Source organism: Stigmatopora nigra, chromosome 2, assembly GCF_051989575.1.
Source record: "Stigmatopora nigra isolate UIUO_SnigA chromosome 2, RoL_Snig_1.1, whole genome shotgun sequence".
Classification (NCBI taxonomy): Eukaryota; Metazoa; Chordata; class Actinopteri; order Syngnathiformes; family Syngnathidae; genus Stigmatopora; species Stigmatopora nigra.
The window spans coordinates 16276721-16289621 of NC_135509.1; the positions used below are offsets into that span (position 1 = coordinate 16276721).

The 12901-nt window shown below is 37.0% G+C and overlaps 1 protein-coding gene across 2 annotated transcripts in view; it reads left to right on the forward strand.

Annotated features, from left to right (window-relative positions):
- Positions 1 to 311: 311 nt before the first annotated feature.
- Positions 312 to 12901, forward strand: part of LOC144192006 (leucine-rich repeat-containing protein 4C-like) — a 37730-nt gene continuing 25140 nt past the window's right edge. For both annotated transcript variants that reach the window (XM_077710994.1, XM_077711004.1), the window contains exon 1: positions 312 to 1714. The gene's annotated coding sequence lies outside the window, so the exon portion shown is untranslated. The remainder of the gene's footprint in view (positions 1715 to 12901) is intronic.

A 12901-nucleotide genomic window follows, 5' to 3' on the forward strand; every position in this document is an offset into this window, starting at 1 on the left:
TTTTTGACAGTGCTTGGCATTTGTTACTGATATATGCCTACCTAATGAGGCCAAAGGTTATTTTCAAATTTAAATAATGTAGATATATAGTGTTAATCATACTTCATAGATGTCTTTCAGTAAAATCTTAACTGATATAACTATGTTTTCAGAGCCTGGGGCACAATACAGGAAATCAACCAGAAAATTCGGTAGGTGGCAGTGGTGTCCTTTTTGCTCAACACATTAGCGCTCCATTGCAACATATTCAAAGCCTCTCCAAAAACCCCTGTTCTCCCTCCACGCCTCGCCCTCATTAAAAACGATTTTGACACATTGCTAAAGCCCCTAATTCTTACCCATTATGCATAAATTCACGACTTTCTAAATTGAAAGCGTGTCGTTCCGGAGCTGCAAAACTTGCAAGTGCGCAACATGTCGACTGAGAGGGTTTGTGGGGGGGTTTGAAGAGAAAGAAACGTTTGCATCTCTGCTCCTGATTCAGCAGCTGTGACTGAGGAGCACTTTGTCAGAGGGAGGTAACCCACATGACTGCTTATCAATTCGACGCCTGTCCGCTGTGCTGCACCGTCCGAAACACGCACTGAGGATGCTCCACATCACTGATATTTGAAACGGGTCTTCTTACGCGAATACTGCAAGTCGGATTCCCTGCTCTTTCAAAACCAGGACGGATAGAAAGGACGCTTGAATTAGATGCACTCAGCTTCATCCATGTCCGTGTGTCGATCTCCCCAGTGGATAGGTGAGACTTGATTTTTTTTTGGGAGAGATTTACGCACGCGTGGCGCAGAAGTAAAGCCGTCTTTTGGTGACTCTGGTCCAGCTTGTCCACGATGAAATCAATGCAAGAAAGAGAAATGGGAATTTAAGATTTAGGAGCAACGATTCACGTCGCACGTAAGATGCTATAAAAGCCTTCTCTTGCAGTTGGTCGTTGGATTGTTCGTTTAGAAATATATAGTATTCGTGTTTTTCTTCTTTGGAATGGATTAAGGACACATCGGGGGGAAAGAAAACTGATAGGCAACAGATGATTCTTTTTCCTTTTTTTTGGTTGAAGTTATTTTTCAACATCTGTCTTTTTAAGACTTTTCTGCGCAAGACATAAATCAAGTGGGGAGACAAAATAAACTAATTCCTCATTGAGTTTTGAGATGAAATGTTATCAAATTCAATGGGATTGACGATTAACTGAGACTTGTTGAGAAGTGACATTTCTTAAAGTGAGAGAAAAAAATGGCATCTCTGCATGGAGGCTAATTTGTCAAGTATACCCTCCAACATACATACGATCTGCAAGCGGAACTATAAATCATATGGGGATATGAGATTCAACCATATTATATTGTGTACAATGACAATTCTGAAGGAATAGCACGTGTACCAGTCAGAAATATCCCCAAGTGAGGACAAACGTGAGACATTTTTGTCGAGCAGTTACAGCAATGGCACTCGTGGGTTCCCTCAACGCTAAGAGTGTCATGGAAATGGGCAATATTGGATATATCACCATCATTTTCAGAGTTACTTCCAGCTCTGGAGTGATGCATGGATGGTTATTGCTATAAAAGTCTTGCTAAAAAAGCCACGGATTGTGCAAGCTCAGCTGAGAATTGCATTTTTTTTTGGTTGACGCAGTTTTTTGTGCTTTGACCAAGAGCTGGACACAGAAAAAGCCTCATCCTGCAGACAGTCTACTCTACATGAACAAGTAAGTGTGTGAGTGAATGGCGTGTCCCACTGCCTGTCTCATGTATCCCTACATAAAAACCAATGTTACTACAAATGTCATAGTTGTAGCAATGGAAAGACAAATTACTGTGCATAAACATCGGCCTTTATGCAACAAGACAATCTTTATGGCGTGTCAAGATGTCTGATCAGTCTTGAAGCAGGCACGTATTTGCCAGATAACATGAACACATCTACATGGTGCTCTCATATGAATATTTTTGATGATTTTTAATATGCTCAACAAGCATTGGTAGGTAACTGCAGCCTTGCTTTTTTTCATGAAAAGTACAACATTTTAAGAATCTTAGTCACCACTGCATTCTTACCTTGCGCCACAATGCTTACCAACTGAATACAAAGTAGCCAACAGCTATTTATTCACCGCTCTAATCTGTATTCAGCCAAATTCATTTTAGTCTTGGATATTGTGTCAAATTTTTGACATTAGAAATCAATATGTTATACAGTATGTGCAAGAGTACTATATTTGTATTTCAAGAGCAGCACTGCTGTCCTCCTGCAGTCATCATATATCGCCTGTTATGTTGTATCTTCCTGGCGTAGCCTGGACCCTCGAAAAAGCGACTTGTTCAACACGTCTAAGGGCCTCTGTGGTGGAGCTGTCCCATTCTTGAGGTGCTGAAATACAAATCAGTCTTTCCTCACTGACCAGTTTCTTAACATGTATACAGCAAATTATGGCTGTACTTTATCCACACACATATATGTATATGTATATATATATATATATATATATATATATATATATATATATATATATATATATATATATATATATATATATATATATATATATATATATATATATATATATATATATATATATATATATATATATATATATATATATATATATATATATATATATATATATATATATATATATATATATATATATATATATATATATATATATATATATATATATATATATATATATATATATATATATATATATATATATATATATATATATATATATAAATTATCAATCAGATATTAATTCAGGGTCATAGTTTGCCTTTTCATTACATTTTGAAGCAGCTGTGTTTTCTAAAGAGGGCATTTTTCTTTTCTATTAAAGGTGTGTAAAAGGAAGATATTTATTGAGAATTTTTTTTACGGAGATGGTAGGTTGCAAGAAAACAAATAGAAAACACTAAACAGCAGTTAAAACTGATACATGAAAAACACGTCTCAAGAGGTTTAAAAATAATCTTGAAATACATTTCAGGGACAAACCCTAAGTCATTATAAGTGCATCTGCAATCAGTGAGGGTGATCATTGCTTGAATTCACAAATGTTGGCTACGATTCTAAAAGGAAACCATTTATTATAGTTTTATAGAAAGCCACGTAGCCTTCAATCAGGAAAAAAATGAAGGCTTTTAAAGTTTGTAGGTGTACACTTTTTTTTCGAAGAAAGTTGGTTGAACTTTTTCAGCATAGCACAAAGCCATAATCATACTGGAAAAGGATTGTATAACACACGGTTTGTTTCCATCTTAAGACAACAAATGGGCACTAGAATTTACAGTCAACAAAGCGAGCCTCCCAAACACTGTCAGTTATCAGCAGGAATCCATGCTTTGTTCAGAGCGTCTGGGGTTCGGTCAGATTAGCATATTTAGTTAAACTGGCATAGCTGTGTTTTATGTAGCACATTTCTCTGTTTCTCACAGCTTCCTAATACTTGGTGAAGATGGATTAAGTACCCTGTGTGGACTGTATTTTATTATGTAGACATTCAAAAGTTGATACATTTACAGAACAATTGTCATATTCAAGGCCCGAGGTCCGGATCGGGCCTCCCACGCCATTTTGTGCACCCCTCGAAACTAAATCACATGTATTGACTTAATTCATTAGTTCTCTTTGAAAGGATAATGTGATAGAATGTGGGATAACCCTCCCACTTTAAATAGATTAGATGTGTAATAGTGATAAACTAATTTAAATAGTTTAAATTATTTTTTGGCATGTATCACGATCGAGAGTTTTCTATTACTTGATTACTTCCGGAGTTGGAAATAAACTATTCTCCAAACCTGACTCGATGATTCGGCAGCTCTGGTTTTACAGTGACTGTAGTTTTATAATAATGTGATTGATTATTTAATTTATTGTGTTTATCCACCAAAACAAGTAACAGGTGCGAACAAATAGAACTCATTTTTTTAGTGTTTTAAATGTTGAATATTTTTTGCGTCTCTCTTTTGTGACATGTTATGTTAACCCAGGGGTAGGCAACCTTTGGCTCGGGAGCCACATATGGCTCTCTTGATGGGTGCATATGGCTCTCCACTAACCTGTGAGGTAAACTATGGAAACAGCTGGTGAGAAAGCGCAGGAATAGGAGCGGTACATTAGTATTATGGCATTGACACTACCCCCAGCGCCTTATAATCATTTTTTTTCATTACATTCTTTTGCAAGGATTTTCTCATTGATACTCATTGATTAGCAACAACGTAAAAAATGTCAAAAAAATCAAAAGACTTTTTGTACTTTAAAAGTGGTAAAGTGACTAAAAAAGGCACACATTTCATGTATGTTGACTTTTAAATTCGGACGGAGCATGGCTCTCAAGGATTAACATTTAGGAAATATGAATTGTTTATGGCTTTTTCCATCAAAAAGGTTCCCGACACCTGTGTTAACTTAGAAGTTCTGTTTTTGCAATTTGAACTACACACAGGAACCTACACGCATACACCCAATTAAGGAAAACAAATTTAAAAAAATGCACCAGGCTCTGCCGTGTGAACATTAGTTTAATATTCTATAATTTTCTACACCACCTCCTCTAAAAGCTGAACACACACTGCATTATAGTATCTTCAGTATATGTGTCTGTGTACTCTTTGTTAAACCTTTTTTCTGCTTCAGAGGCAGCTGATATGATTGTGATAAAAGTTCACCTGAATGGATGACTGCTGAAGTACTTTAAAAACAGTATTACGGTCAAAATGTTCAACTGCTGTCGTATATTGTCACTGCAAAACTATGGAGTCAGTAGCCTGTGAATATAGAAGAGTGTTCACGCGTTTTTACAACTTAATGTGAAAGAAGCTTTTTTTTCCTTCTATGTTTTATTACCATTCTCTCCACAAGAACATTAAGTTATCAAGTAACGTGTTAGATTGTAGTTTAAGAAATGTTTAATTTTTCTGAAGTTATTTCTAGTCCTCCGCACTTATCAATATGGCTGAATATGGTTCTCGTTTACATTTCTATAAGCTCCAACAGCTAGTCAAAAGCAAATGTTGTGTACACATCATCTCGACATACATAGATAGGCATGGTCAGTACGTATCTGCAGTCACCTCACTCATTAGTCTTCCTCTCCAGCAAGTCTCTGTGAATGTATAGCTGCGCTGGTGCGGGGAGGAGGTGAGAGCGGTGCAATCTCCAACAGTTGAGGGATAAATCAATTGGTGTTTCAGGTCGGCAATCCATTTTAGAGAATAATCTGGTCAACATCATAAAGGCATATGTCTGTCATTCTAGAGTCTGGGGATCATGCTTTTTTTTCCCCCTTCTCCTTCATCTTTACCCATTTTACCCCCACTGCACTTTCCATAAAACTATTCTATGGGGTTACACTGAAAGAAGCCTTTTTTTCTATGAATAAAAATAAGATAATCTGATTGTACTCATCATTGAAGGCTACATGTATATTTAAAGTAGACTGGTATTTAATTACTCTTTTTGTACATTTAGGCACGGACGGTGACACATGTTATGATTTTCTATTTCTTATCGATGACTAATCTATTCCTTACTGGGGAACGCCAGTATTTGCAAAACCCTGAAAACTGCTAAAATGTGGTCTGAAAGTACCAGAGGTAGGACTGACTTGATAGGCGTTGATATTTTGTTTGCCGGACCGACTATGAATACTCAAACACATAAAGACATGATTATACTAAACATTCAGTATGCACTGTGCATGATGCATTTTCTCTGCCCATGAAATGGTCGAGGGCTAGTTTGCGATGCTTTCCTATGTTTCCCATATACATTTAGATCCCTAAAAGAAAGTACATACACTAAATGCATTCACTTTCTTTCACAATGGAATTCACAGACAAGATTTATTCAATGACAAAAATATGAGGTAGTTATTTAAAGCCATTTTCATTGTTGCATAACATGTACATGTACAACTATGACTAATGTATCCCCAGGTGTTTGAAGAACTGCTTAAGCTTTGAAAATTGAGGTTGTCAGCAAACACCAGCCATCGGCATTAAAACAAGCAAAAAACTGCCTTCATGTACAGTAGTACTTTTACATTACGAAATTAATATATTTTAGAAGTGGTTTTGTAAATGGGATTTTTTGTAAGACGCTGCCTGATGGAGTAGAGCAGAGGTCTCCAAATCAGTCCTCGGGGGCCGCTGTGAGTGCAGGTTTTTGTTCCAACCGATCCAACACAATTAGTTTAACCAATGATGTTTCTGCTGTAAAAAGCACCTGACTGCAATCCACTGATTGCACTTCTGCGTTACCAGATTGGTGGAAAGGTTTCCTCATACCGGTTGGAACAAAAACCTGCACCCACGGCTGCCCTTTCTGGAATAGTTTGGGGACCATTAGTGTTGAGGTTCACTCGGCTGACTTTGTTGGGGGCAAGCACGTGTTCGATTCCCGCTGCTGGTCGTATCATTGCGAGTGTGAATGGCCGTCTGTCTTTCTTAGTGGCCTATGGCTGACTGGTCACCAGTTTAGGGTGAAGTCCGCATTTCACCAAAAGTCAGCTGGGAACGGTACCGGGATCCCACAACCCTGACCAGGATAAGCAGGTTTAAAATGAATGAATGAATTGGACTAATTTGCACTCAAGCTGAAAAAAATCAAGCAAATGGGCTTTTGATCAGACGGTCGTGCTCAAACGTCGACGTTTTCGAAACGGACTGGCGCACAGGCTGGCTCGCACGACTGCCTACAGCACGTTAACCTTGGTTCTGGCATTATGGAGACAGATTCATTCTACCAAACAGGAGGGCAGCGGTGTGTTAGCCATTGCAAGAGCAACTTTACCACAACAATAGAAGAAAAAAGGACTTGTGTATTTATATGTCGTAGATGATTTGATTTCTTTTGTTACTTTTTTTTAAGAACTCGGGACACAATTTTCCTCACCAAGGCTTTTCGTAACATGAATATTTTGTAAATAGAACCAACCGTAAATTGTGGTAACACTGCTTATGTTGAATTTTAGGTTACATGTAAGATTACATTTTCTTTAAGGAAATATAGTGTAATTGAATTAAAAAGAGCAAGCTTATTGTGTTGTTCTTTGATTAAAAAAAAAACTTAAAACTTAAAAGCTTAAAGTTCTGGTAAAATTTATAATTTTTACCCCATGGACAATGAATCTTGTTTATATACTTCTACGTCCACAGCAGGTGAAATGTCATTAAAAATAAAAATGCAGTTCTGTATTCATTGTATTATAGCACAGTCAGCCTTGGGCAAATTTGCCAACATGGAAGTTGGTTGCAGTCTAGTGAAGTGGAAAATAAATATCAATCTAAACTGCAGCTGAGGCAAAGGGAATATATCCAAGTGGACAAAACTCCACAGAACTCTAATATTAAACAATACGGTAAGTAGCCTTTTATTATTGTTCGGACAGAATTTTTTATCCACCTCGGTCGGCCTTTCCCCCGGCAGCCACCACCACCCCCTCGGCTGGTCACAGGCTGTCAGCCCAGGAGTTTACCTCAATGGTTAGAGTACTCGACTCTCGTCCGGTGGCATTGTGGGGGTGTGGATTTGAAACCTAAGGGCGCTTGAACAATGCGTGGGATCTTTTTTTCAGATACACCGCCAACGGGTTAGCAATGACACTGTATTGTTTACAACAAACTGTAGATGATAACTACTGCACATGTGCCTCCGCATAGATGACGCATACTATAATGTGGCTGAATATTAGAGCACATCTTCGTATGGCAGGCAGGCGTTGTTCAAACAATACGCAGGAGAGGAGGGAGTTGTGATGAAAATATAATCATAGATTGTCAAAATCGTCATAACTAGTTGACTAATATTGGCAGCTAAAAAGCACCTCGGCTCATAGAGGCATGTTATGTATGTCAGACATGTAGCGCCACAATATTTACAAAGGCAATGGGTAATAAGCATTTTTATGAATTCATTTTCTGTACCGCTTTGTCCTCACAAGAGTCTCGGAGGTGCTGGAGCCGATCCCAACTGACTGATGGGCATGAGGCAGGGGACACCATGAATCGGTGGCCAGCCAATTGCAAAGGACAAACATTTACGCTCAAACTCATACCTAGGGGCAATTTAGAGTGTCCAAACAGCCTACCATGCATGTTTTTGGAATGTCGGAGGAAACGGGAGTACCCTGATAACATCCAAACAGGAGGACCGATAAAGTTGAGATTTATAACAACTATTTATCTTCAGCCAAGTCTATTTTGATCTCACACTTGTTTATCTTTGACTCTCAGTGTCTTGATGGATTTCGGTCACCGCTCACTCGCCATGTTACTCTCTGACCCTAATGCGTCACTCATTCTGGCACCTGCATTTAAGCAAGGCTGCCCCGCTAAGATAGTTTTGATCTGACATAGATCGACTTTCACGTGATTTAATTCTGGTTGTCTCTATAGTGCTAGTCTGTTTTCACATCTCAGGTCAAGGCCCTGTGTCAAGAGCTGTCAGTCTGTTGCTATACTGAAAATGGAGCAGTGTGTAAAAAAATGCTCTGTGTGAAACACAAGCTACCTTGGCATGATGGGGGATCTTATGCACATTATTTAGGCCAATGATGAATGTTTTAGCAGTGTGAACACTTAATTCTCTGTCAATGTATTATAATCAACGGGGTCAGGGTCGGTGTCCGGATTTCAGCAAATGTTAATGAACATATGTGTACATTTTACCTCTCAAAAAATGCAATCATGGCTTATGATGATAAGGCACATGACATAATACGCAGATTCATTGTCATTAAAAAGCAACTTCTACTAATAAATTGCAGGAGATTCAGTGACAATTAGTTCTGAGAAAGCAGATACTTTGTTTTACGTCGTTTTGAATTCATAATTTAAAGTGTTTTTTTTAGCCCGTGACCCTAATGAGGATAAAGGATAAAATTACCTTAGATGAGAAGTTTTTTAGCTGTGTGCTTATGTGTGTGTGTTCAGGTGCTTTGCATGTTGCATAACTTTAGCTTTTTTTTATTTATGCACCTACATGAATACAAAATGTTTTTGCTCTCTTATTATTCATTTTGGTAGATAATCAAGAAATCACATTTCCCACCTTGCACTATGAAAATAATGAAAGATAAAACCTGTAATATTTTTTTTACAAATTTTCCTTCAAATCAATAGTCGCTGTACAAAATAAAATAAATAAAATAATCAACTGAATAGATGATGATGATGATAATGATGATGATGATGACGGCGATGATGATGATCATGATGATAATAATGATGATAATAGTAAGAATGCTAATAATAATAAAAATACATTTCATTTAAATATATTTAATTTTGATACTGTACAAAATATTTTAACACATGCAAAAGTATTTCCTTATTTTATATCATTGTAAAAATCAAAAAGTTACATTTTACAATCTGTATTTGTATATATTGAACAATTTATTAGTTATCTGCCATAAACACAGCAAGAATCAAAGCTTAACATATGCCACTACATGTAATGAAACCTTTGCCCTTGTTTCAAATCTGGCATCTGTGTGTCAGAGAGAGCTATTTGTCATGAATGAAAGCGCTGCATTTGATTAATGGGCACTGTAAGTAGTCGAGCGAAAGAAAAGAGATGTAGGCAATCATGTTTGATGAGAAAAAGCTTTCGTGCATGTGTGTGCGTGCATGCGTGTGAATGGGGTGTGTGTGTGAGTATGTGAGTAGCCCCGTGGCTACCCCTTTGCAGTCTGTGCCAGACTATTCAGCATTTGGCTGCTACCCGCCTGTCATTAAAAAATGGAAAAATAGCACATAACATTCTAATACTCATCACATTTGTCACATTGTTTCCGTTTAGTGAATACATTATCATAATGTCTTCTCTACGGATTTTGGTGGATTTTTTCAGGAGAGTATATGTTTATTTATTGATTTTTTTTAAAAACTCAAATCACATTTTCAAGGTCTGACTGTTGTCCGTACAGAATTCATAATGTTGGCAACCTAGAATTGATATAACTTCAAATTGACATAAAAATAATTTTAAGCATGAAATATTTACATTTTCTCATAAATTAATCATATTTATTGTAACTAATACAAGTCAATGGGGCCAGTGATGGTGCAGTGGTTATTTCGGCTGACTTTGGTGCTGGCAGTATAGTTTTGATTCCCAATCATTGGGCCCTGCGATTGGTTTGCAACCAATTTTGGGTGTTTTCTGCCTGTTCCCCATGGGTCACATTAAAATGAAAGGAAACGATTATGAAAGACAAATTACCATTTGCACTCACAATCATACCACCATCTGCAGGAATCGAGCCCACGCCTGCCCGCATCGAAGTCAGGTGAGTGAACAACCACACCATCAGGCAGCCATTCTATTAATTATTTAAATGCATTTCAGCAATCATTCTTCCATCTTCCAAATCACTTACCCTCACCAAGGTCGCAGAGGTGTTGAATCCTATCCCAGCTTACATTGGGCAGAAGGTGAATTGGTTGCCAGTCAATTGCCCAGAACCGATAGAGAACCAACCATATCCGCTCATATTCACACCTTTATCATGAGAAAAATATCTATCTTCTATCTAATTTTTTCCCTATCAGTGGAGTGCATTAAATATGTTAACAGTCGGTGCCAATATCTGCTTTGAAATATTTTCAGATTTCACATATGTGAGCCATGTTTACTTTCCAAGACCAGGTGCTTACTTCTTACTTGATCTTAAAGACTCAGTTTATCTGGAAACCACTTGAATTGTAACTTTGGCATGAAAACAACAAAGATGCATTTTAGACCAAGCTGAATAATTGATTCCCATCACTGATGCCTTTGAATTGAATTGAGTGATTTTGTTTTTCCAGTTTTGTTTAAACTGGAATTCAAATGAAATGAAAGTGTACATTTTCGTTTACTTGTTATGTAGCATCAGCAAATGTGAGACTAAAGTAACCTTCAGGTTCTTGACATACTCTCTTGTAATTGGAGGGCTGGGAATATCTCATCTAAAATAGTGAGGTGTCACTTTACTATTTCATTACTATCACTCAGGTGCCCTTTTGCAAGCTGATTTTATTACCACATTATTATATTGATATATACTGGGCCTAGGTTTTACATGCAAATGAGATCTTGAACAATGTGTGACATCCTACATAAATTAAAATGGAAATGTCTAAGAAAATTATCTCATAATATAAAGAATATATTCTTATCACTTATAAACTATTTTTTAAACTGTCCTGGTTTAAATCCGGAAAAGAATAACCTTCAAGAACATGCATGTGCAGATGCATACGCATATTTTTTAGACACTGTTGCCAACAATATGCCATTTTGGAAATAAATAGATGATTCAAGGTCTAAATTTCTAGGTGAGCTTCTAATACAGAAGGTGACATTTTACTTTGTGCTAAATAATGCCTCTGAATAATTTAGATGGTAACTGGTTCTTCTATCTGATCTTACTGATATAAAGGCTGTGATTATGTATTGCACAAGAAGATTCCACTCTCTATGGGTTAACTTCTAATTGAGCTTCAGTGTAACGGCTGTGTCATATTAATGACCCAGATCCAGCTTCTGGTAATATTCATGAGTTGTGCTGCATTGAAATTTCTCTGTGGAACTGCAGAGTACAGAACTGTAGAAGTGTGCAAAATGTGTGTTTTGAACAATCACCTTTAGAGTTTGATTTGTATGTATGTAGGTGTAACAAAGGATAATTACTGCTTGCAGGTCTCTTTTTTTAGTTCAACCTACCATGTCTCTAATAACTGGGGATTGTGTTTGCTGTCATTGCGCCTTTGTTGTGGGTCTTCAGTGCTTCATATATATAGAATAGGTACTAAGTAGGTTATTCAGACACCTTTAAATTTTTCATATTGATATGTCACAGCATTTTTTTAAAATAAAACCAACGTCGTCTCTTTTTTTTGAGTCAGCATGTGCTCGGTTTTCTAATTAGTTTACTGTTGGCGTTGTTTATTGAAAGCATTTTTTTTTTAAACCGTTTTGAAATAATGTGTTTCTAATGAATACATTTTGGTGGTTTCTTTTTTTTTTTTACTTTGGTTTTTCTGAGTAATTCATTTTCCGAATTGTTTTTATTTCCTTTTTTTTAAATTATGATTAATATATTTTCCTTAATCTTTTTAATTAATCAAAACAACAAAAGTTTAAATAAAAAAGTAAACATATGAATATATATATATGCATACATATATATAGATGCACAGTTGTGAGGTCGTGGGTTCGATCCCAGGTCGTTCTCCCTGCGAGGAATCTGCATGCTCTCCCCGGGATTGTGTGGGTTTTCACCTGGGACTATGGTTTCCTCCCACATACCAAACACTCTAAATTGCCCACAGGTATGAGTGTGGGTGTGAATGGTTGTCTCCTTGTGGCGTGTGATTGGCTGGCCACCGATTCAGGGTGTCCCCTGCCTTGTGCTCGTAGTTAGCTGAGATAGGCTCTAGCACCTCTAGTGACCCTAGTGAGGCTAAGCGCCTCAGAGAATGAAATGTGTGTGGGTGTACATGTGTGAGCGAGTGATCCTGTGTGTGCATGTGTGGTTGTAGTAAGACTATTTTACATAAAGGATCCCAGGTTCTTATGTTGCAGAACTCATACCAATCCTATCCAAGACTGTAAACTATTCCTTTTATATGGTTGGATCATGGAATTATGTCATTGAAGCAGGTCAAATGAATGCAGGATGTCCATAATCAATGTAAAAAATGCCCTGTAATTTTAATATATAAGTCTTTTTAATGAGTTAAATGTGGCAGGTTTTGCTATCAAACCTAATTTCCATCACTGTTTAAAAACAGAAGGTAATATCTATGTTTCAAAGTTAATGTAATAAATTATTTATTTAATCAAACTTTGTCAAAGTTGACACCATTTCAGCTTTGCTCGTTTGTGTGATTGCACAGGG